The sequence below is a fragment of the Ambystoma mexicanum genome, chromosome 14 (genome assembly GCF_040938575.1).
Source record: "Ambystoma mexicanum isolate Mex_15411 chromosome 14, UKY_AmexF1_1, whole genome shotgun sequence".
NCBI classification, from domain to species: Eukaryota; Metazoa; Chordata; class Amphibia; order Caudata; family Ambystomatidae; genus Ambystoma; species Ambystoma mexicanum.
In genome coordinates, this window is record NC_090940.1 from 644,909,413 (window position 1) to 644,934,284 (window position 24,872).

The window sequence follows — 24,872 nt, forward strand, 5'->3', positions numbered from 1 at the left end:
TGCTAGACCCCAGGGCCTAAACATTCATATGGTTGCTTTTGTTCCAGTGCAGATGGAACACGGCCTAGCAATTGAGACTGAACTGCACCTGTTGGTGGCAGCACCAAAAGTCATTTGCTAATGGCTTTTCCCCTTCTCTAATGGCACAGACAAACTACAGAATTATGGCATGGAATGTTGTGCAAAGCAACGGTAGTGGTAATGTTGAATTCAAAGCCTTACCTCTATCACTTTTTGATTTTACTACACTCTCCCCTCCAGAATTACATTTCTGGTGCTACCAACCTTATCTTTTCAATTATACTCAAGTAGGTAATGCAGCAGAATATATACTTTGTCATTTGTAAGGGCCCCCAGTCAGTTGACGCACCGTCTGCAGAAATCTGTGTTCAAGCAACTTTACCTGTCATTTATTTTGTTTGATATAGTTAACCATTTTATTAAGCATGACGTGAAAAACCACTATATTCCTACAAAGGATAAACATACTTTAAATTACAGGAACCAAATTGTGATTTTAGGTTTGAGAAAATAGTAGTAGGCAGCCTGCTTGAATAAGTGTCCTACCTCACTAGGAGGCGTGAGTGGTCCTCCATCTCCCTGGTCATCTGTAGTTTCATGGCTGTGGGGCATAAATCATTCTCTAGGGCAAGTAAACAAATCCCTGCAGTTCAGCCTCTCAGAATGATGTCTCTGAGGTTGCTGCTGAATGTTTAAAGTGACATCCACCCCCACTCCCTTGGTTACCAGTGGTGTATACCACAACTGACATGGCCGCCTTTCTAAGGGGGGCCAAGGGCTGGCTGTGCGGGGGCCTGCCTTCCCTGGTCCCCCTGCTGGAGTGGGCCTGGTGGGAGCTGGGAGGAGAGGGGTGCTATGCAGAAATAAGATGTGAGGCAGCGTGCATCCAACTCGTCATGGCTCTTAGCTCGCTGGCCACTGCTCATTAGAGGCAAACAGGCGAGCACAGCAGGAGCACTGCCAGTGCCCATCCATAATACATAGCAACGCTGCTGCTCAGCCAGGCCCAGCTCCCAGGGGACAGCTGACAGCTGGAGCTACTATACCGTGCAAATTCCTGGAAGAAGCAGCAAGAAAGAGGCCGAGATGCTCGGTGGGTACGGGCTGTTCCTGGCACACGCCGGTGGCATCCACCCCCCATCCCCTAGCGTGGACATCAGGGAATATGACTTCACCACCCTGAAATATAAAACTAAGAGCAGTGATTATTCAGAACAGTCTGGTAAACGAGGGCAAGAATTTAATCCTTTCTTCTTTGCATGAGATAGGAAACAGGGCAATCCCAAAATATGTACCTGCGGGTGGCATGGAAGCATTGTCTTCTCCAGAGAGAAAGGGCCTGATTCATGGAATAATTTGCGTATAAAAAAAGAGTACTTGCGTGCCAAACTGCACGCAAATCCGCGTTCATCGATTCATGGAATCGAATGCGCAATACTTACGCTGGACTTGCGTGGAGTTTGCGCAGACTCGGAACATCTTTGCAAGCCGTTGGTGGCCTTGCGCGAGACTCCACACAGAGCGTGTGCGTGGCTGGAGTAGAGGGCTGAGAAGGGGGCGGAACACCAAAAATCTTGAAGAACTTTGTCAAAAGTGGCCGTTCCGAGAGACGGCCTGCAGGCAGTCCTCCGCACGCCCACAATTGCGCAGCACAAGTTATATTCATGTAATCGATCGCGCAACCTCTCGCCCGGGAAATGGACACGCAAATTCTTCATACTATCTGCCTCCTGAAGGCAGGCACAAGTACACTCACACGTAGGATTCACAGCGCGGAGGTGGGTTTGCATGTCGGATTCAGGGGTGTGTGTATGCAACCGGGGTTCTGACCTGACTTATGGGTGGGCGTAAACAGTGTAGCAGGTGCAGGGATAGTGTACAGAGGCTCTCACGCAGATATTCAGAATTTAGACCTAGTTACGATTTTTCATACACATCTTGTTGGGGTGCCGGGAACAGTTACAGTGACCCTGGGCAGCGTCCCCGAGATGCAGGCCTGCTTGCGGGGACCCACAAACTGTTTGAAGGGTGCCTGTATTCTCCCCTGGGGGAGCATACAAAGGTAGCTGATCTGGCTGTTTATGCTTTGCGTGTGGGCGTGTCGGGGGCGTTCCAGCCACGACTTGCGAATACGGTTACATTGCGTAAACAATTCCATGAATACTCAGAGCATGCATTTTTTACTCTATGCGCAGGCTGTGCAGTGTCCCTCTCGTCGTGCGGCCCTTGCAGAATTCCTGTGCCCATTCCCATGAATTGGGCCCAAAGTCTTATTTGGAGAAGACAATGCTTACACGCCATTGGCAGGTACATATTTCGGGTCACGTTTGGGCAATTGAAAGACCTCCAGGTGTTTTGCCACGCACCTCCTATGATCCCTCACTCTTCACTTTGCTGGATATGTTTGATGAGAGTTCTAGTCCAAAACACCTGCCTAGCTCAGGCTGCCCACCACTGTTTTAGATACACGCAAGCATAGACAATCAGGGCAATATAGCTGAGTCCAAAAGAAGTTATGGATAGTAACTCTAGCTCACTCCTGATTTACTCCTGGCAATAGAACCTCTTTTCAAATTGCCCCCCAATGTATGGTCTACTGTGGTCAAGACTCACACCTACAAACCAACTGTGAAAGCAAGGTTGTAACTTTCTTCAAGACCTGCTGTAAAGAAACACTGTTTATGTTTATTGACATTGTAAAGGGCACAAACACATTAATTCTCAACAGAGGCAGGTTTTCTGTCCTTTCATAAAAGTCCTGCCAGAGCCCCAGACTGATAGACAGAAACTTCTAGAATTGGGGGTTAGGGGGCTGGTATAGAAAAGGCTGACCCAACTTTCCATCTGCTAGGAAATGTGAGTAGCTGAAGCAGAAATGTAGCACTGGAATGAAATGTCTGAGTGGGCAGATAAGGGTGCAGTGTATTGACAAGAAAGGCGTGCCCCTGCTTGCCGTGGTGGGCTCAGTGTGTCATGCAGAGCACTTTGAAGCCTATGCGTTGTTGCACTAGCAACCAGTGAAGGTGCCGAAGCAGGTGAATACCAGTCTCTTTTGGGGCCACCAATAAACAATTGGTGGATGCATTTTGCATCACCTGGAGTCGGCTAAACAAATAGGCCAGGTAGCTCCAGTACAAGCATTGATACTGAGGCTGTAACGGACAAGACCTGGCTGGAGAGAGAGAGGTGTGGCAAAATGTTTTGAAGGAAGTGCAGGTGAAAGAAACAAATACTTCTTTTCCAGTCTCCAGGGGGCAGTGAGAGGTTGGAATATTGTTTATAGCCCATATTCCTTTATTTACTGAGGTTTGTTTAGAGCAGACTCATTTAGTTTCCTACACAGCTAACTTGATCCTGTGATATTTTGGTGCTGATGTGGACCAGGATTATATTGTGTTTGAGAACAGTCAGGCTTGGTCTTCAGCCAAGTGGTCATCTAAACTCTGGATCAGAGTTGGGAGACGATTCCATAGATTTGAGGCTTGTAATGAGAAGGCATGGCCACCTTTCCCTATGAGGAGAATTTTGGATGGAACATGGAGTCTTTTGTTTGAGGATCTCAATGATCTTGATGTTATGTGCTTATTATTTTATATAAGTGTCTTTTGGTTAATTAAATTTTATAACACTATATTACAAACATAAAATACAATTCGCATTTCTTACATTTCTTCACAAAATCAACACATTATTACACTTTACAAAATACTAATTAATCAAATTCAATATTGCAAAGCCTAAAAAGGACTATTTCAAAATATCATGATAAGTAAAACTCTATTAAAATTGAAATTTCATCATACGTTTTCCAAGCGTTTCTCAATTTGCAGCCAAATATGATACAAAGTAACATTTAGAATCATACTGTTTCCAGAATACAAATGGCTCCAGGTTTGGTCTGAATGGTAATTTTCTAATTTATACCGTAAATTACAACCGTGGACACATAATTCATTTAATTTGCTGCAGCCAGTTAAAAAATGTCTAGGAGTTTCTACATTTTTATTGCAGGTACAACATACGTGTTCCTTGTATGAGATATTCTTCCATGCCCCTACCTCTGGCATCATACGGAGAAGTTTTAACCATATCTGCATTATAAATCTTCTCACGCTACTTTTATAAAGATTCTTTAGATAGGTCATATTGTGTGTCCTGGAAAGCTTTGTTTTATATAAAGTTCAAATTTCCTCTGTTTGTTTAATGATGACATATTGTTATTTCTATTATATATTTTCACCAAATGTTTCATCTTTTTTCCACCAACAATATATACATATCCCTTTTCCAATACAAAACCAATTTCTTCAAAGAAAGAATACATATATTTCTTCCATTCTCTACCGCATTTGACGGGGACTGATATCTCAATAATTCAGCAAAATTAGCGAATATAAATTCTGTATTCTTCTCCTGTGCCAACATTTTGGCATAAAAGATTCTGGTCAATATATTTTTTAAGTGCTTATAGAAGTTATCCCCAGCTTGTAATTCATTGTTTCTATCAGTGTTGAGTGAGCTAATCCTAGGAACCTTCGCCAAAGTCTTCCTTGCCGTTTTTTAACCCATGTCATTTTTGCATCATGTAGATCTCTAAACCATATAATAAGCTGGGTAGTAGACTTGTTTTGTATAATTTCATCATGCTCTTGATCAAGAGTCCCCCTTTGTGTTTCACAAAGTTACAAATGGCATTCCAAAAATTCCACCTTAAGACTTATATTTTTTTCTAAGTCTGATGTTCTCATAGTGTCCAAGATAGTAATTCCCAAGTAAACATACAAATGGACAACCTCTTTCTTGTTGTCTTCCATTTCCCAATCAAATGTAATTCTCTTTTTCTTTTTTGATCCAATTTCCATATTTTTTGTTTTATGATGTTTTATGGCTAGGCCCTTTTCCATTGAATATTTATATATGGCATCAATTCTTCTTTGCAAATCAGTCTTGGTTCTGTCCAATAGGAGTATCTCGTCAGCATAGGCAAGCCACGGTATACATTGGCTGTCTATCCAATGAGGGAAATAATGACTCTCATTCATTATTTTTCCCACATCAGTGACATAGAGGTTGTACAAGATCGGACTAATGGGCAACCGTGTTTTAGGCATAGTTAATTTTAATGTTTCCACTCAGCAGTCCTTAATTGAGTATAAGTTGTACCTCTGTGTCAGAATATAGTTATTTTATAAAGTGTGGTAACACTGGATTTAATTTCCAGTTACTCAATTTATCCCACAGAATATTACCATCAGCTGTATCGAAGGCTGCCTTATGATCTATAAAACAGATATAAAGTGAGCCTTCTTTACACTTCAAATTAACACAAATTAGCTATAGTAATGACTACAGATTAGATAATGTCCCTATGCCCTTTCGGAATCCATATCGTTGATTAGCAAAAGGTTTATTTTTTCCAATCCAATCATTTACCTCTTGTAATAATTGTGAAAATAATTTCGAAAATGCATTTATCATTGCGAGTAATCGATAGTTCAATGGGTTGTCTCTTATTCAATTTTTTTTAAATATGTATCAAAATAGAAGCTTGCCAGTTTAGAGGTATAATTCCTGTCATTGTTATGGTTTTAAATAATCTATCTACTACAATTAATATATCTAATACAATAGCCCAATTTTTGGGATAATATTTTAGTGTGAGATTCGGTATTCCATCTGAGTCAGAAGTTCTAGATGGTTTCGTTTTTTCTATCATCAGCAGCAGATCTTCACATATATGCTGCAATGCCCCTCAGCTCTAGAATTTTGTACTTAAACCTTTGAAAATTATGGTCTCTATAATATAGATTACCAATATATGTTATCTCTGTAGTCTCAGATATACAGTTAATATCTTGTTTTCTGTATTTGATTCATTGTTTTTATAGAGGTTCCCAAATATTATTTGTTCAGTATAGAGCATTAAAAACTAAGAACCCCTGTTTGGTTATATGTGATCCCTTATATCGCTTAATACAATTCTTGTATCTGGTTTTAAGTTTAGAGATCTCAATATTACATATAACTTAACCGAATCACCATATACAGCATCTATTCTTTTTATATCTTTCCTTAGCTGTTTTTGTCTCTGCAATATTTACATCAGAATATTTATTGTTTTGTATCTTCGTTAAAGAATAGTTCTATTGATCTTTCTCTTTGTAAAACTTTGCCTCTATTATAATTCTTTCAGACTCTTTCATATCAAAACTCTTAACCATAACATCATCCCAAAAGGTCTCATGGATACTCATTGCATTTCTCTATATTAACTCTGTCAATCTGATTCTATTATCATGACCATTTAAAGTAATATTACCAGTCGAATTCTGTTTTTCTACTTTACTGCTTTGAAGTATGAATTATTTTACCACATGATCACTAACAGATCTAGGAATGATCTGAAGTTCTCGGATTAGCTGAAGAATAGCATCCAGAAATAGAATAGTATCTATCCATGTAGAAGCTAAACCATTGGACCAAGTATATGGAATGGTGAAGGAGGCATGTTCACACAAAGAATAGCCATGCGTCACATTTAGATAGATTTGTGAAGATTAGCCATGTGTCACATTTAGATAGAAATGTGAAGATTAGCCATGTATCACATTAGATTTGTGAAGATTAGCCAGGCATATCACTAGATAGAATTGTGAAGGTTTGCCATGCATTACATTTAGACAGAATTGTGAAGCTTAGTCATGTGTCACATTTAGATAGAATTGTGCAGCATAGCCATGCATCACATTTAGATAGAATTGTGAAGTTTAGCCATGCATCACATTTAGATAGAATTGTGAAGTTTGTCCATGCATCACATTTAGATAGAATTGTGAAGCTTAGTCATGCGTCACATTTAGATAGAATTGTGCAGCATAGCCATGCGTCACATTTAGATAGAATTGTGAAGCATAGCCATGCATCACATTTAGATAGAATTGTGCAGCATAGCCATGCGTCACATTTAGATAGAATTGTGAAGCATAGCCATGTATCACATTTAGATAGAATTGTGCAGCATAGCCATGCGTCACATTTAGATAGAATTGTGAAGCATAGCCATGCATCACATTTAGATAGAATTCTAAAGTTTAGCCATGCGTCACATTTAGATAGAATTGTGAAGCTTAGTCATGCGTCACATTTAGATAGAATTGTGAAGCATAGCCATGCATCACATTTAGATAGAATTGTGAAGTTTAGCCATGTGTCACATTTAGATAGAATTGTGAAGCTTAGCCATGCATCACATTTAGATAGAATTGTGAAGTTTAGCCATGCATCACATTTAGATAGAATTCTGAAGTTTAGCCATGCATGACATTTAGATAGAATTGTGAAGCTTAGTCATGCGTCACATTTAGATAGAATTGTGAAGCATAGCCATGCATCACATTTAGATAGAATTGTGAAGTTTAGCCATGTGTCACATTAGATGTGTGAAGATTAGCCATTCATCACATTTAGATAGAATTGTGAATTTTAGCCATGTGTCACATTTAGATAGAATTGTGAAGTTTAGCCATTAATCACATTTAGATAGAATTGTGAAGCATAGCCAAGCATCACATTTAGATAGAATTGTGAAGCATAGCCATGCATCACATTTAGATAGATTTGTGAAGCATAGCCATGCATCACATTTAGAAAGAATTGTGAAGCATAGCCATGCATCACATTTAGATAGAATTGTGAAGCTTAGCCATGTGTCACATTAGATGTGTGAAGATTAGCCATTCATCACATTTAGATAGCTTTGTGAAGATTAGCCCTGCCTCACATTTAGAGAGAATTGTGAAGAATAGCCATCTGTCAATTTAGATAGATCTGTGAAGAATAGACATGCGTCACATTTAGATAGAATTGTGAAGCATAGCCATGCATCACATTTGGATAGAATTGTGAAGTTTAGCCATGCATCATATTTAGATAGAATTGTGAAGCTTAGCCATGCATCACATTTAGATAGTATTGTGAAGTTTAGACATGCATCACATTTAGATAGAATTGTGAAGTTTAGCCATGCATCACATTTAGATAGAATTGTGAAGTTTAGCCATGCATCACATTTAGATAGAATTGTGAAGTTTAGGAATGTATCACATTTAGATAGAATTGTGAATATTAGCCAAGCGTCACATTTAGATAGAATTATGAAGCAGCGCCATGTGTCACATCCAGATAGAATTGTGAAGTTTAGCCATGTGTCACATTTAGATAGAATTGTGAAGTTTAGCCATGTGTCACATTAGATGTGTGAAGATTAGCCATTCATCACATTTAGATAGAATTGTGAAGTTTAGCCATGTGTCACATTTAGATAGAATTGTGAAGTTTAGCCTTGTCTCACATTTAGATAGAATTGTGCAGCATAGCCATGCGTCACATTTAGATAGAATTGTGAAGCATAGCCATGCATCACATTTAGATAGAATTGTGAAGTTTAGCCATGCGTCACATTTAGATAGAATTCTGAAGTTTAGCCATGCATGACATTTAGATAGAATTGTGAAGCTTAGTCATGCGTCACATTTAGATAGAATTGTGAAGCATAGCCATGCATCACATTTAGATAGAATTGTGAAGTTTAGCCATGTGTCACATTTAGATAGAATTGTGAAGCTTAGCCATGCATCACATTTAGATAGAATTGTGAAGTTTAGCCATGCATCACATTTAGATAGAATTCTGAAGTTTAGCCATGCATGACATTTAGATAGAATGGTGAAGCTTAGTCATGCGTCACATTTAGATAGAATTGTGAAGCATAGCCATGCATCACATTTAGATAGAATTGTGAAGTTTAGCCATGTGTCACATTAGATGTGTGAAGATTAGCCATTCATCACATTTAGATAGAATTGTGAATTTTAGCCATGTGTCACATTTAGATAGAATTGTGAAGTTTAGCCATTAATCACATTTAGATAGAATTGTGAAGCATAGCCAAGCATCACATTTAGATAGAATTGTGAAGCATAGCCATGCATCACATTTAGATAGATTTGTGAAGCATAGCCATGCATCACATTTAGATAGAATTGTGAAGCTTAGCCATGTGTCACATTAGATGTGTGAAGATTAGCCTTTCATCACATTTAGATAGATTTGTGAAGATTAGCCTTGCCTCACATTTAGAGAGAATTGTGAAGAATAGCCATCTGTCAATTTAGATAGATCTGTGAAGAATAGACATGCGTCACATTTAGATAGAATTGTGAAGCATAGCCATGCATCACATTTAGACAGAATTGTGAAGTTTAGCCATGCATCACATTTAGATAGAATTGTGAAGCATAGCCATGCATCACATTTAGATAGAATTGTGAAGTTTAGCCATGCATCACATTTAGATAGAATTGTGAAGTTTAGCCATGCATCACATTTAGATAGAATTGTGAAGCATAGCCATGCATCACATTTAGATAGAATTGTGAAGTTTAGCCATGCATCACATTTAGATAGAATTGTGAAGTTTAGCTATGCATCATATTTAGATAGTATTGTGAAGTTTAGACATGCATCACATTTAGATAGAATTGTGAAGTTTAGCCATGCATCACATTTAGATAGAATTGTGAAGTTTAGCCATGCATCACATTTGGATAGAATTGTGAAGTTTAGCCATGCATCACATTTAGATAGAATTGTGAAGTTTAGCCATGCATCACATTTGGATAGAATTGTGAAGTTTAGACATGCATCACATTTAGATAGTATTGTGAAGTTTAGACATGCATCACATTTAGATAGAATTGTGAAGTTTAGCCATGCATCACATTTAGATAGTATTGTGAAGTTTAGACATGCATCACATTTAGATAGTATTGTGAAGTTTAGACATGCATCACATTTAGATAGAATTGTGAAGTTTAGGAATGTATCACATTTAGATAGAATTGTGAATATTAGCCAAGCGTCACATTTAGATAGAATTATGAAGCAGCGCCATGTGTCACATCCAGATAGAATTGTGAAGTTTAGCCATGTGTCACATTTAGATAGAATTGTGAAGTTTAGCCATGTGTCACATTTAGATAGAATTGTGAAGTTTAGCCTTGTCTCACATTTAGATAGAATTGTGAAGCTTAGTCATGTGTCACATTTATATAGAATTGTGAAGCATAGCCATGCATCACATTTAGATAGAATTGTGAAGTTTAGCCATGCATCACATTTAGATAGAATTGTGAAGTTTAGCCATGCATCACATTTAGATTTGTGAAGATTATCCATGCGTTACATTTAGATAGAATTGTGAAGTTTAGCCATGCATCACATTAGATTTGTGAAGATTATCCATGCATCACATTTAGATAGAATTGTGAAGTTTAGCCATGTGTCACATTTAGATAGAGTTGTGAAGTTTAGCCATGTGTCACATTAGATGTGTGAAGATTAGCCATTCATCACATTTAGATAGAATTGTGAAGTTTAGCCATGCATCACATTTAGATAGATTTGTGAAGCATAGCCATGCATCACATTTAGATAGAGTTGTGAAGTTTAGCCATGTGTCACATTAGATGTGTGAAGATTAGCCATTCATCACATTTAGATAGAATTGTGAAGCATAGCCATGCATCACATTTAGATAGATTTGTGAAGTTTAGCCATGTGTCACATTTAGATAGAATTGTGAAGCTTAGCCATGTGTCACATTAGATGTGTGAAGATTAGCTATTCATCACATTTAGATAGATTTGTGAAGATTAGCCTTGCCTCACATTTAGAGAGAATTGTGAAGAATAGCCATCTGTCAATTTAGATAGATCTGTGAAGAATAGACATGCGTCACATTTAGATAGAATTGTGAAGCATAGCCATGCATCACATTTAGATAGAATTGTGAAGTTTAGCCATGCATCACATTTAGATAGAATTGTGAAGTTTAGCCATGTGTCACATTTAGATAGAATTGTGAAGCTTAGCCATGTGTCACATTAGATGTGTGAAGATTAGCCATTCATCACATTTAGATAGATTTGTGAAGATTAGCCTTGCCTCACATTTAGAGAGAATTGTGAAGAATAGCCATCTGTCAATTTAGATAGATCTGTGAAGAATAGACATGCGTTACATTTAGATAGAATTGTGAAGCATAGCCATGCATCACATTTAGATAGAATTGTGAAGTTTAGCCATGCATCACATTTAGATAGAATTGTGAAGTTTAGCCATGTGTCACATTTAGATAGAATTGTGAAGCTTAGCCATGTGTCACATTAGATGTGTGAAGATTAGCCATTCATCACATTTAGATAGATTTGTGAAGATTAGCCTTGCCTCACATTTAGAGAGAATTGTGAAGAATAGCCATCTGTCAATTTAGATAGATCTGTGAAGAATAGACATGCGTTACATTTAGATAGAATTGTGAAGCATAGCCATGCATCACATTTAGATAGAATTGTGAAGTTTAGCCATGCATCACATTTGGATAGAATTGTGAAGTTTAGCTATGCATCATATTTAGATAGAATTGTGAAGCTTAGCCATGCATCACATTTAGATAGTATTGTGAAGTTTAGACATGCATCACATTTAGATAGAATTGTGAAGTTTAGCCATGCATCACATTTAGATAGAATTGTGAAGTTTAGCCATGCATCATATTTAGAAGGAATTGTGAAGTTTAGCCATGCATCACATTTAGATAGAATTGTGAAGTTTAGACATGCATCACATTTAGATAGAATTGTGAAGTTTAGCCATGCATCACATTTAGATAGAATTGTGAAGTTTAGCCATGCATCACATTTAGATAGAATTGTGAAGTTTAGCCATGCATCACATTTAGATAGAATTGTGAAGTTTAGCCATGTATCACATTTAGATAGAATTGTGAATATTAGCCATGCGTCACATTTAGATAGAATTATGAAGCATAGCCATGTGTCACATCCAGATAGAATTGTGAAGTTTAGCCATGTGTCACATTTAGATAGAATTGTGAAGTTTAGCCATGTATCACATTTAGATAGAATTGTGAATATTAGCCATGCGTCACATTTAGATAGAATTATGAAGCATAGCCATGTGTCACATCCAGATAGAATTGTGAAGTTTAGCCATGTGTCACATTTAGATAGAATTGTGAAGTTTAGCCATGTGTCACATTAGATGTGTGAAGATTAGCCATTCATCACATTTAGATAGAATTGTGAAGTTTAGCCATGTGTCACATTTAGATAGAATTGTGAAGTTAAGCCTTGTCTCACAATTAGATAGAATTGTGAAGCTTAGTCATGCGTCACATTTATATAGAATTGTGAAGCATAGCCATGCATCACATTTAGATAGAATTGTGAAGTTTAGCCATGCATCACATTTAGATTTGTGAAGATTATCCATGCGTTACATTTAGATAGAATTGTGAAGTTTAGCCATGTGTCACATTTAGATAGAATTGTGAATATTAGCCATGTATCACATTAGATTTGTGAAGATTATCCATGCATCACATTTAGATAGATTTATGAAGCATAGCCATGCATCACATTTAGATAGAATTGTGAAGTTTAGCCATGTGTCACATTAGATGTGTGAAGATTAGCCATTCATCACATTTAGATAGAATTGTGAAGCTTAGCCATGTGTCACATTAGATGTGTGAAGATTAGCCATTCATCACATTTAGAGAGAAGTGTGAAGAATAGCCATCTGTCAATTTAGATAGATCTGTGAAGAATAGACATGCGTCACATTTAGATAGAATTGTGAAGCATAGCCATGCATCACATTTAGATAGAATTGTGAAGTTTAGCAATGCATCACATTTAGATAGAATTGTGAAGTTTAGCCATGCATCACATTTAGATAGAATTGTGAAGTTTAGCCATGCATCATATTTCGATAGAATTGTGAAGCTTAGCCATGCATCACATTTAGATAGTATTGTGAAGTTTAGACATGCATCACATTTAGATAGAATTGTGAAGTTTAGCCATGCATCACATTTAGATAGAATTGTGAAGTTTAGCCATGTATCACATTTAGATAGAATTGTGAATATTAGCCATGCGTCACATTTAGATAGAATTATGAAGCAGCGCCATGTGTCACATCCAGATAGAATTGTGAAGTTTAGCCATGTGTCACATTTAGATAGAATTGTGAAGTTTAGCCATGTGTCACATTAGATGTGTGAAGATTAGCCATTCATCACATTTAGATAGAATTGCGAAGTTTAGCCATGTGTCACATTTAGATAGAATTGTGAAGTTTAGCCTTGTCTCACATTTAGATAGAATTGTGAAGCTTAGTCATGCGTCACATTTATATAGAATTGTGAAGCATAGCCATGCATCACATTTAGATAGAATTGTGAAGTTTAGCCATGCATCACATTTAGATAGAATTGTGAAGTTTAGCCATGCATCACATTTAGATAGAATTGTGAAGTTTAGCCATGCATCACATTTAGATAGAATTGTGAAGCATAGCACGGCATCACATTTAGATAGAATTGTGAAGTTTAGCCATGCATCACATTTAGATAGAATTGTGAAGTTTAGCCATGTGTCACATTAGATGTGTGAAGATTAGCCATTCATCACATTTAGATAGAATTGTGAATTTTAGCCATGTGTCACATTTAGATAGAATTGTGAAGTTTAGCCATTAATCACATTTAGATAGAATTGCGAAGCATAGCCATGCATCACATTTAGATAGAATTGTGAAGCATAGCCATGCATCACATTTAGATAGCTTTGTGAAGATTAGCCCTGCCTCACATTTAGAGAGAATTGTGAAGAATAGCCATCTGTCAATTTAGATAGATCTGTGAAGAATAGACATGCGTCACATTTAGATAGAATTGTGAAGCATAGCCATGCATCACATTTAGATAGAATTGTGAAGTTTAGCCATGCATCACATTTAGATAGAATTGTGAAGTTTAGCCATGCATCCCATTTAGATAGAATTGTGAAGTTTAGCCATGCATCACATTTAGATAGAATTGTGAAGTTTAGCCATGTATCACATTTAGATAGAATTGTGAATATTAGCCATGCGTCACATTTAGATAGAATTGTGAAGCTTAGTCATGCGTCACATTTATATAGAATTGTGAAGCATAGCCATGCATCACATTTAGATAGAATTGTGAAGTTTAGCCATGCATCACATTTAGATAGAATTGTGAAGTTTAGCCATGCATCACATTAGATGTGTGAAGATTAGCCATTCATCACATTTAGATAGAATTGTGAGGTTTAGCCTTGTCTCACATTTAGATAGAATTGTGCAGCTTAGTTATGCGTCACATTTAGATAGAATTGTGAAGCATAGCCATGCATCACATTTAGATAGAATTGTGAAGTTTAGCCATGTGTCACATTTAGATAGAATTGTGAAGCTTAGCCATGTATCACATTAGATTTGTGATGATTATCCATGCGTTACATTTAGATAGAATTGTGAAGTTTAGCCATGCGTCACATTTAGATAGAATTGTGAATATTAGCCATGTATCACATTAGATTCGTGAAGATTATCAATGCGTCACATTTAGATAGATTTATGAAGCATAGCCATGCATCATATTTAGATAGAATTGTGAAGTTTAGCCATGTGTCACATTTAGATAGAATTGTGGAGTTTAGCCATGTGTCACATTAGATGTGTGAAGATTAGCCATTCATCACATTTAGATAGAATTGTGAAGTTTAGCCATGCATCACATTTAGATAGAATTGTGAAGTTTAGCCATGTGTCACATTAGATGTGTGAAGATTAGCCATTCATCACATTTAGATAGAATTGTGAATTTTAGCCATGTGTCACATTTAGATAGAATTGCGAAGTTTAGCCATGCATCACATTTAGATAGAATTGTGAAGTTTAGCCATGTGTCACATTAGATGTGTGAAGATTAGCCATTCATCACATTTAGATAGAATTGTGAAGTTTAGCAATTAATCACATTTAGATAGAATTGCGAAGCATAGCCATGCATCACATTTAGATAGAATTGTGAAGCATAGCCATGCATCACATTTAGATAGATTTGTGAAGCATAGCCATGCATCACATTTAGATAGAATTGTGAAGCATAGCCATGCATCACATTTAGATAGAATTGTGAAGCTTAGCCATGTGTCACATTAGATGTGTGAAGATTAGCCATTCATCACATTTAGATAGCTTTGTGAAGATTAGCCCTGCCTCACATTTAGAGAGAATTGTGAAGAATAGCCATCTGTCAATTTAGATAGATCTGTGAAGAATAGACATGCGTCACATTTAGATAGAATTATGATCCATAGCCATGCATCACATTTAGATAGAATTGTGAAGTTTAGCCATGCATCATATTTAGATAGAATTGTGAAGCTTAGCCATGCATCACATTTAGATAGTATTGTGAAGTTTAGACATGCATCACATTTAGATAGAATTGTGAAGTTAAGCCAAGCATTACATTTAGATAGAATTGTGAAGTTTAGCCATGTATCACATTTAGATAGAATTGTGAATATTAGCCATGCGTCACATTTTGATTGAATTATGAAGCAGCACCATGTGTCACATCCAGATAGAATTGTGAAGTTTAGCCACGTGTCACATTTAGATAGAATTTTGAAGCTTAGTCATGCGTCACATTTATATAGAATTGTGAAGCATAGCCATGCATCACATTTAGATAGAATTGTGAAGTTTAGCCATGCATCACATTTAGATAGAATTGTGAAGTTTAGCCTAGCATCACATTTAGATTTGTGAAGATTATCCATGCGTTACATTTAGATAGAATTGTGAAGTTTAGCCATGTGTCACATTTAGATAGAATTGTGAATATTAGCCATGTATCACATTAGATTTGTGAAGATTATCCATGCGTCACATTTAGATAGATTTATGAAGCATAGCCATGTGTCACATTTAGATAGAATTGTGAAGTTTAGCCATGTGTCACATTTAGATAGAATTGTGAAGTTTAGCCATGTGTCACATTTAGATAGAGTTGTGAAGTTTAGCCATGTGTCACATTAGATGTGTGAAGATTAGCCATTCATCACATTTAGATAGAATTGTGAAGTTTAGCCATGTGTCACATTTAGATAGAGTTGTGAAGTTTAGCCATGTGTCACATTAGATGTGTGAAGATTAGCCATTCATCACATTTAGATAGAATTGTGAAGCATAGCCATGCATCACATTTAGATAGAATTGTGAAGCATAGCCATGCATCACATTTAGATAGATTTGTGAAGCATAGCCATGCATCACATTTAGATAGAATTGTGAAGCATAGCCATGCATCACATTTAGATAGAATTGTGAAGCTTAGCCATGTGTCACATTAGATGTGTGAAGATTAGCCATTCATCACATTTAGATAGATTTGTGAAGATTAGCCTTGCCTCACATTTAGAGAGAATTGTGAAGAATAGCCATCTGTCAATTTAGATAGATCTGTGAAGAATAGACATGCGTCACATTTAGATAGAATTGTGAAGCATAGCCATGCATCACATTTAGATAGAATTGTGAAGTTTAGCCATGCATCACATTTAGATAGAATTGTGAAGTTTAGCCATGCATCACATTTAGATAGAATTGTGAAGTTTAGCCGTGCATCATATTTAGAAGGAATTGTGAAGCTTAGCCATGCATCACATTTAGATAATATTGTGAAGTTTAGACATGCATCACATTTAGATAGAATTGTGAAGTTTAGCCATGCATCACATTTAGATAGAATTGTGAAGTTTAGCCATGTATCACATTTAGATAGAATTGTGAATATTAGCCATGCGTCACATTTAGATAGAATTATGAAGCAGCACCATGTGTCACATCCAGATAGAATTGTGAAGTTTAGCCACGTGTCACATTTAGATAGAATTGTGAAGCTTAGTCATGCGTCACATTTATATAGAATTGTGAAGCATAGCCATGCATCACATTTAGATAGAATTGTGAAGTTTAGCCATGCATCACATTTAGATAGAATTGTGAAGTTTAGCCATGCATCACATTTAGATTTGTGAAGATTATCCATGCGTTACATTTAGATAGAATTGTGAAGTTTAGCCATGTGTCACATTTAGATAGAATTGTGAATATTAGCCATGTATCACATTAGATTTGTGAAGATTATCCATGCGTCACATTTAGATAGATTTATGAAGCATAGCCATGCATCACATTTAGATAGAATTGTGAAGTTTAGCCATGTGTCACATTTAGATAGAGTTGTGAAGTTTAGCCATGTGTCACATTAGATGTGTGAAGATTAGCCATTCATCACATTTAGATAGAATTGTGAAGCATAGCCATGCATCACATTTAGATAGAATTGTGAAGCATAGCCATGCATCACATTTAGATAGATTTGTGAAGCATAGCCATGCATCACATTTAGATAGAATTGTGAAGCATAGCCATGCATCACATTTAGATAGAATTGTGAAGCTTAGCCATGTGTCACATTAGATGTGTGAAGATTAGCCATTCATCACATTTAGATAGATTTGTGAAGATTAGCCTTGCCTCACATTTAGAGAGAATTGTGAAGAATAGCCATCTGTCAATTTAGATAGATCTGTGAAGAATAGACACGCGTCACATTTAGATAGAATTGTGAAGCATAGCCATGCATCACATTTAGATAGAATTGTGAAGTTTAGCCATGCATCACATTTAGATAGAATTGTGAAGTTTAGCCATGCATCATATTTAGAAGGAATTGTGAAGCTTAGCCATGCATCACATTTAGATAGTATTGTGAAGTTTAGACATGCATCACATTTAGATAGAATTGTGAAGTTTAGCCATGCATCACATTTAGATAGAATTGTGAAGTTTAGCCATGTATCACATTTAGATAGAATTGTGAATATTAGCCATGCGTCACATTCAGATAGAATTATGAAGCATAGCCATGTGTCACATCCAGATAGAATTGTGAAGTTTAGCCATGTGTCACATTTAGATAGAATTGTGAAGTTTAGCCATGTATCACATTTAGATAGAATTGTGAATATTAGCCATGTGTCACATTTAGATAGAATTGTGAAGTTTAGCCATGTGTCACATTAGATGTGTGAAGATTAGCCATTCATCACATTTAGATAGAATTGTGAAGTTTAGCCATGTGTCACATTTAGATAGAATTGTGAAGTTTAGCCTTGTCTCACATTTAGATAGAATTGTGAAGCTTAGTCATGCGTCACATTTATATAGAATTGTGAAGCATAGCCATGCATCACATTTAGATAGAATTGTGAAGTTTAGCCATGCATCACATTTAGATAGAATTGTGAAGTTTAGCCATGCATCACATTTAGATTAGTGAAGATTATCCATGCGTTACATTTAGATAGAATTATGAAGTTTAGCCATGTGTCACATTTAGATAGAATTGTGAATATTAGCCATGTATCACATTAGATTTGTGAAGATTATCCATGCGTCACATTTAGATAGATTTATGAAGCATAGTCATGCATCACATTTAGATAGAATTGTGAAGTTTAGCCATGTGTCACATTTAGATAGAGTTGTGAAGTTTAGCCATGTGTCACATTAGATGTGTGAAGATTAGCCATTCATCACATTTAGATAGAATTGTGAAGCATAGCCATGCATCACATTTAGATAGAATTCTGAAGCATAGCCATGCATCACATTTAGATAGATTTGTGAAGCATAGCCATGCATCACATTTAGATAGAATTGTGAAGCATAGCCATGCATCACATTTAGATAGAATTGTGAAGCTTAGCCATGTGTCACATTAGATGTGTGAAGATTAGCCATGCATCACATTTAGATAGAATTGTGAAGCATAGCCATGCATCACATTTAGACAGAATTGTGAAGTTTAGCCATGCATCACATTTAGATAGAATTGTGAAGTTTAGCCATGCATCACATTTAGATAGAATTGTGAAGTTTAGCCATGCATCATATTTAGATAGAATTGTGAAGCTTAGCCATGCATCACATTTAGATAGTATTGTGAAGTTTAGACATGCATCACATTTAGATAGAATTGTGAAGTTTAGCCATGCATCACATTTAGATAGAATTGTGAAGTTTAGCCATGATTCACATTTAGATAGAATTGTGAAGTTTAGCCATGTATCACATTTAGATAGAATTGTGAATATTAGCCATGCGTCACATTTAGATAGAATTATGAAGCATAGCCATGTGTCACATCCAGATAGAATTGTGAAGTTTAGCCATGTGTCACATTTAGATAGAATTGTGAAGTTTAGCCATGTGTCACATTAGATGTGTGAAGATTAGCCATTCATCACATTTAGATAGAATTGTGAAGTTTAGCCATGTGTCACATTTAGATAGAATTGTGAAGTTTAGCCTTGTCTCACATTTAGATAGAATTGTGAAGCTTAGTCATGCGTCACATTTATATAGAATTGTGAAGCATAGCCATGCATCACATTTAGATAGCATTGTGAAGTTTAGCCATGCATCACATTTAGATAGAATTGTGAAGTTTAGCCATGCATCACATTTAGATTTGTGAAGATTATCCATGCGTTACATTTAGATAGAATTGTGAAGTTTAGCCATGTGTCACATTTAGATAGAATTGTGAATATTAGCCATGTATCACATTAGATTTGTGAAGATTATCCATGCGTCACATTTAGATAGATTTATGAAGCATAGCCATGCATCACATTTAGATAGAATTGTGAAGTTTAGCCATGCATAACATTTAGATAGAATTGTGAAGCTTAGTCATGCGTCACATTTAGATAGAATTGTGAAGCATAGCCATGCATCACATTTAGATAGAATTGTGAAGTTTAGCCATGTGTCACATTAGATTTGTGAAGATTATCCATGCGTTACATTTAGATAGAATTGTGAAGTTTAGCCATGTGTCACATTTAGATAGAATTGTGAATATTAGCCATGTATCACATTAGATTCGTGAAGATTATCCATGCGTCACATTTAGATAGATTTATGAAGCATAGCCATGCATCACATTAAGATAGAATTGTGAAGTTTAGCCATGTGTCACATTTAGATAGAATTGTGGAGTTTAGCCATGTGTCACATTAGATGTGTGAAGATTAGCCATTCATCACATTTAGATAGAATTGTGAAGTTTAGCCATGTGTCACATTTAGATAGAATTGTGAAGCTTAGCCATGTGTCACATTAGATGTGTGAAGATTAGCCATTCATCACATTTAGATAGATTTGTGAAGATTAGCCATTCATCACATTTAGATAGAATTGTGAAGTTTAGCCATGTGTCACATTTAGATAGAATTGTGAAGTTTAGCCATGTGTCACATTAGATGTGTGAAGATTAGCCATTCATCACATTTAGATAGATTTGTGAAGATTAGCCTTGCCTCACATTTAGAGAGAATTGTGAAGAATAGCCATCTGTCAATTTAGATAGATCTGTGAAGAATAGACATGCGTCACATTTAGATAGAATTGTCAAGCATAGCCAGGCATCACATTTAGATAGAATTGTGAAGTTTAGCCATGCATCACATTTAGATAGATTTCTGAAGTTTAGCCATGCATCACATTTAGATAGAATTGTGAATATTAGCCATGCGTCACATTCAGATAGAATTATGAAGCATAGCCATGTGTCACATCCAGATAGAATTGTGAAGTTTAGCCATGTGTCACATTTAGATAGAATTGTGAAGTTTAGCCATGTATCACATTTAGATAGAATTGTGAATATTAGCCATGTGTCACATTTAGATAGAATTGTGAAGTTTAGCCATGTGTCACATTAGATGTGTGAAGATTAGCCATTCATCACATTTAGATAGAATTGTGAAGTTTAGCCATGTGTCACATTTAGATAGAATTGTGAAGTTTAGCCATGTGTCACATTTAGATAGAATTGTGAAGTTTAGCCATGTGTCACATTAGATGTGTGAAGATTAGCCATTCATCACATTTAGATAGATTTGTGAAGATTAGCCTTGCCTCACATTTAGAGAGAATTGTGAAGAATAGCCATCTGTCAATTTAGATAGATCTGTGAAGAATAGACATGCGTCACATTTAGATAGAATTGTCAAGCATAGCCAGGCATCACATTTAGATAGAATTGTGAAGTTTAGCCATGCATCACATTTAGATAGATTTCTGAAGTTTAGCCATGCATCACATTTAGATAGAATTGTGAATATTAGCCATGCGTCACATTCAGATAGAATTATGAAGCATAGCCATGTGTCACATCCAGATAGAATTGTGAAGTTTAGCCATGTGTCACATTTAGATAGAATTGTGAAGTTTAGCCATGTATCACATTTAGATAGAATTGTGAATATTAGCCATGTGTCACATTTAGATAGAATTGTGAAGTTTAGCCATGTGTCACATTAGATGTGTGAAGATTAGCCATTCATCACATTTAGATAGATTTGTGAAGATTAGCCTTGCCTCACATTTAGAGAGAATTGTGAAGAATAGCCATCTGTCAATTTAGATAGATCTGTGAAGAATAGACATGCGTCACATTTAGATAGAATTGTCAAGCATAGCCAGGCATCACATTTAGATAGAATTGTGAAGTTTAGCCATGCATCACATTTAGATAGATTTCTGAAGTTTAGCCATGCATCACATTTAGATAGAATTGTGAATATTAGCCATGCGTCACATTCAGATAGAATTATGAAGCATAGCCATGTGTCACATCCAGATAGAATTGTGAAGTTTAGCCATGTGTCACATTTAGATAGAATTGTGAAGTTTAGCCATGTATCACATTTAGATAGAATTGTGAATATTAGCCATGTGTCACATTTAGATAGAATTGTGAAGTTTAGCCATGTGTCACATTAGATGTGTGAAGATTAGCCATTCATCACATTTAGATAGAATTGTGAAGTTTAGCCATGTGTCACATTTAGATAGAATTGTGAAGTTTAGCCTTGTCTCACATTTAGATAGAATTGTGAAGCTTAGTCATGCGTCACATTTATATAGAATTGTGAAGCATAGCCATGCATCACATTTAGATAGAATTGTGAAGTTTAGCCATGCATCACATTTAGATAGAATTGTGAAGTTTAGCCATGCATCACATTTAGATTAGTGAAGATTATCCATGCGTTACATTTAGATAGAATTATGAAGTTTAGCCATGTGTCACATTTAGATAGAATTGTGAATATTAGCCATGTATCACATTAGATTTGTGAAGATTATCCATGCGTCACATTTAGATAGATTTATGAAGCATAGTCATGCATCACATTTAGATAGAATTGTGAAGTTTAGCCATGTGTCACATTTAGATAGAGTTGTGAAGTTTAGCCATGTGTCACATTAGATGTGTGAAGATTAGCCATTCATCACATTTAGATAGATTTGTGAAGATTAGCCATTCATCACATTTAGATAGAATTGTGAAGTTTAGCCATGTGTCACATTTAGATAGAATTGTGAAGTTTAGCCATGTGTCACATTAGATGTGTGAAGATTAGCCATTCATCACATTTAGATAGATTTGTGAAGATTAGCCTTGCCTCACATTTAGAGAGAATTGTGAAGAATAGCCATCTGTCAATTTAGATAGATCTGTGAAGAATAGACATGCGTCACATTTAGATAGAATTGTCAAGCATAGCCAGGCATCACATTTAGATAGAATTGTGAATATTAGCCATGCGTCACATTCAGATAGAATTATGAAGCATAGCCATGTGTCACATCCAGATAGAATTGTGAAGTTTAGCCATGTGTCACATTTAGATAGAATTATGAAGTTTAGCCATGTGTCACATTTAGATAGAATTGTGAATATTAGCCATGTATCACATTAGATTTGTGAAGATTATCCATGCGTCACATTTAGATAGATTTATGAAGCATAGTCATGCATCACATTTAGATAGAATTGTGAAGTTTAGCCATGTGTCACATTTAGATAGAGTTGTGAAGTTTAGCCATGTGTCACATTAGATGTGTGAAGATTAGCCATTCATCACATTTAGATAGATTTGTGAAGATTAGCCATTCATCACATTTAGATAGAATTGTGAAGTTTAGCCATGTGTCACATTTAGATAGAATTGTGAAGTTTAGCCATGTGTCACATTAGATGTGTGAAGATTAGCCATTCATCACATTTAGATAGATTTGTGAAGATTAGCCTTGCCTCACATTTAGAGAGAATTGTGAAGAATAGCCATCTGTCAATTTAGATAGATCTGTGAAGAATAGACATGCGTCACATTTAGATAGAATTGTCAAGCATAGCCAGGCATCACATTTAGATAGAATTGTGAAGTTTAGCCATGCATCACATTTAGATAGATTTCTGAAGTTTAGCCATGCATCACATTTAGATAGAATTGTGAATATTAGCCATGCGTCACATTCAGATAGAATTATGAAGCATAGCCATGTGTCACATCCAGATAGAATTGTGAAGTTTAGCCATGTGTCACATTTAGATAGAATTGTGAAGTTTAGCCATGTATCACATTTAGATAGAATTGTGAATATTAGCCATGTGTCACATTTAGATAGAATTGTGAAGTTTAGCCATGTGTCACATTAGATGTGTGAAGATTAGCCATTCATCACATTTAGATAGAATTGTGAAGTTTAGCCATGTGTCACATTTAGATAGAATTGTGAAGTTTAGCCATGTGTCACATTTAGATAGAATTGTGAAGTTTAGCCATGTGTCACATTAGATGTGTGAAGATTAGCCATTCATCACATTTAGATAGATTTGTGAAGATTAGCCTTGCCTCACATTTAGAGAGAATTGTGAAGAATAGCCATCTGTCAATTTAGATAGATCTGTGAAGAATAGACATGCGTCACATTTAGATAGAATTGTCAAGCATAGCCAGGCATCACATTTAGATAGAATTGTGAAGTTTAGCCATGCATCACATTTAGATAGATTTCTGAAGTTTAGCCATGCATCACATTTAGATAGAATTGTGAATATTAGCCATGCGTCACATTCAGATAGAATTATGAAGCATAGCCATGTGTCACATCCAGATAGAATTGTGAAGTTTAGCCATGTGTCACATTTAGATAGAATTGTGAAGTTTAGCCATGTATCACATTTAGATAGAATTGTGAATATTAGCCATGTGTCACATTTAGATAGAATTGTGAAGTTTAGCCATGTGTCACATTAGATGTGTGAAGATTAGCCATTCATCACATTTAGATAGATTTGTGAAGATTAGCCTTGCCTCACATTTAGAGAGAATTGTGAAGAATAGCCATCTGTCAATTTAGATAGATCTGTGAAGAATAGACATGCGTCACATTTAGATAGAATTGTCAAGCATAGCCAGGCATCACATTTAGATAGAATTGTGAAGTTTAGCCATGCATCACATTTAGATAGATTTCTGAAGTTTAGCCATGCATCACATTTAGATAGAATTGTGAATATTAGCCATGCGTCACATTCAGATAGAATTATGAAGCATAGCCATGTGTCACATCCAGATAGAATTGTGAAGTTTAGCCATGTGTCACATTTAGATAGAATTGTGAAGTTTAGCCATGTATCACATTTAGATAGAATTGTGAATATTAGCCATGTGTCACATTTAGATAGAATTGTGAAGTTTAGCCATGTGTCACATTAGATGTGTGAAGATTAGCCATTCATCACATTTAGATAGAATTGTGAAGTTTAGCCATGTGTCACATTTAGATAGAATTGTGAAGTTTAGCCTTGTCTCACATTTAGATAGAATTGTGAAGCTTAGTCATGCGTCACATTTATATAGAATTGTGAAGCATAGCCATGCATCACATTTAGATAGAATTGTGAAGTTTAGCCATGCATCACATTTAGATAGAATTGTGAAGTTTAGCCATGCATC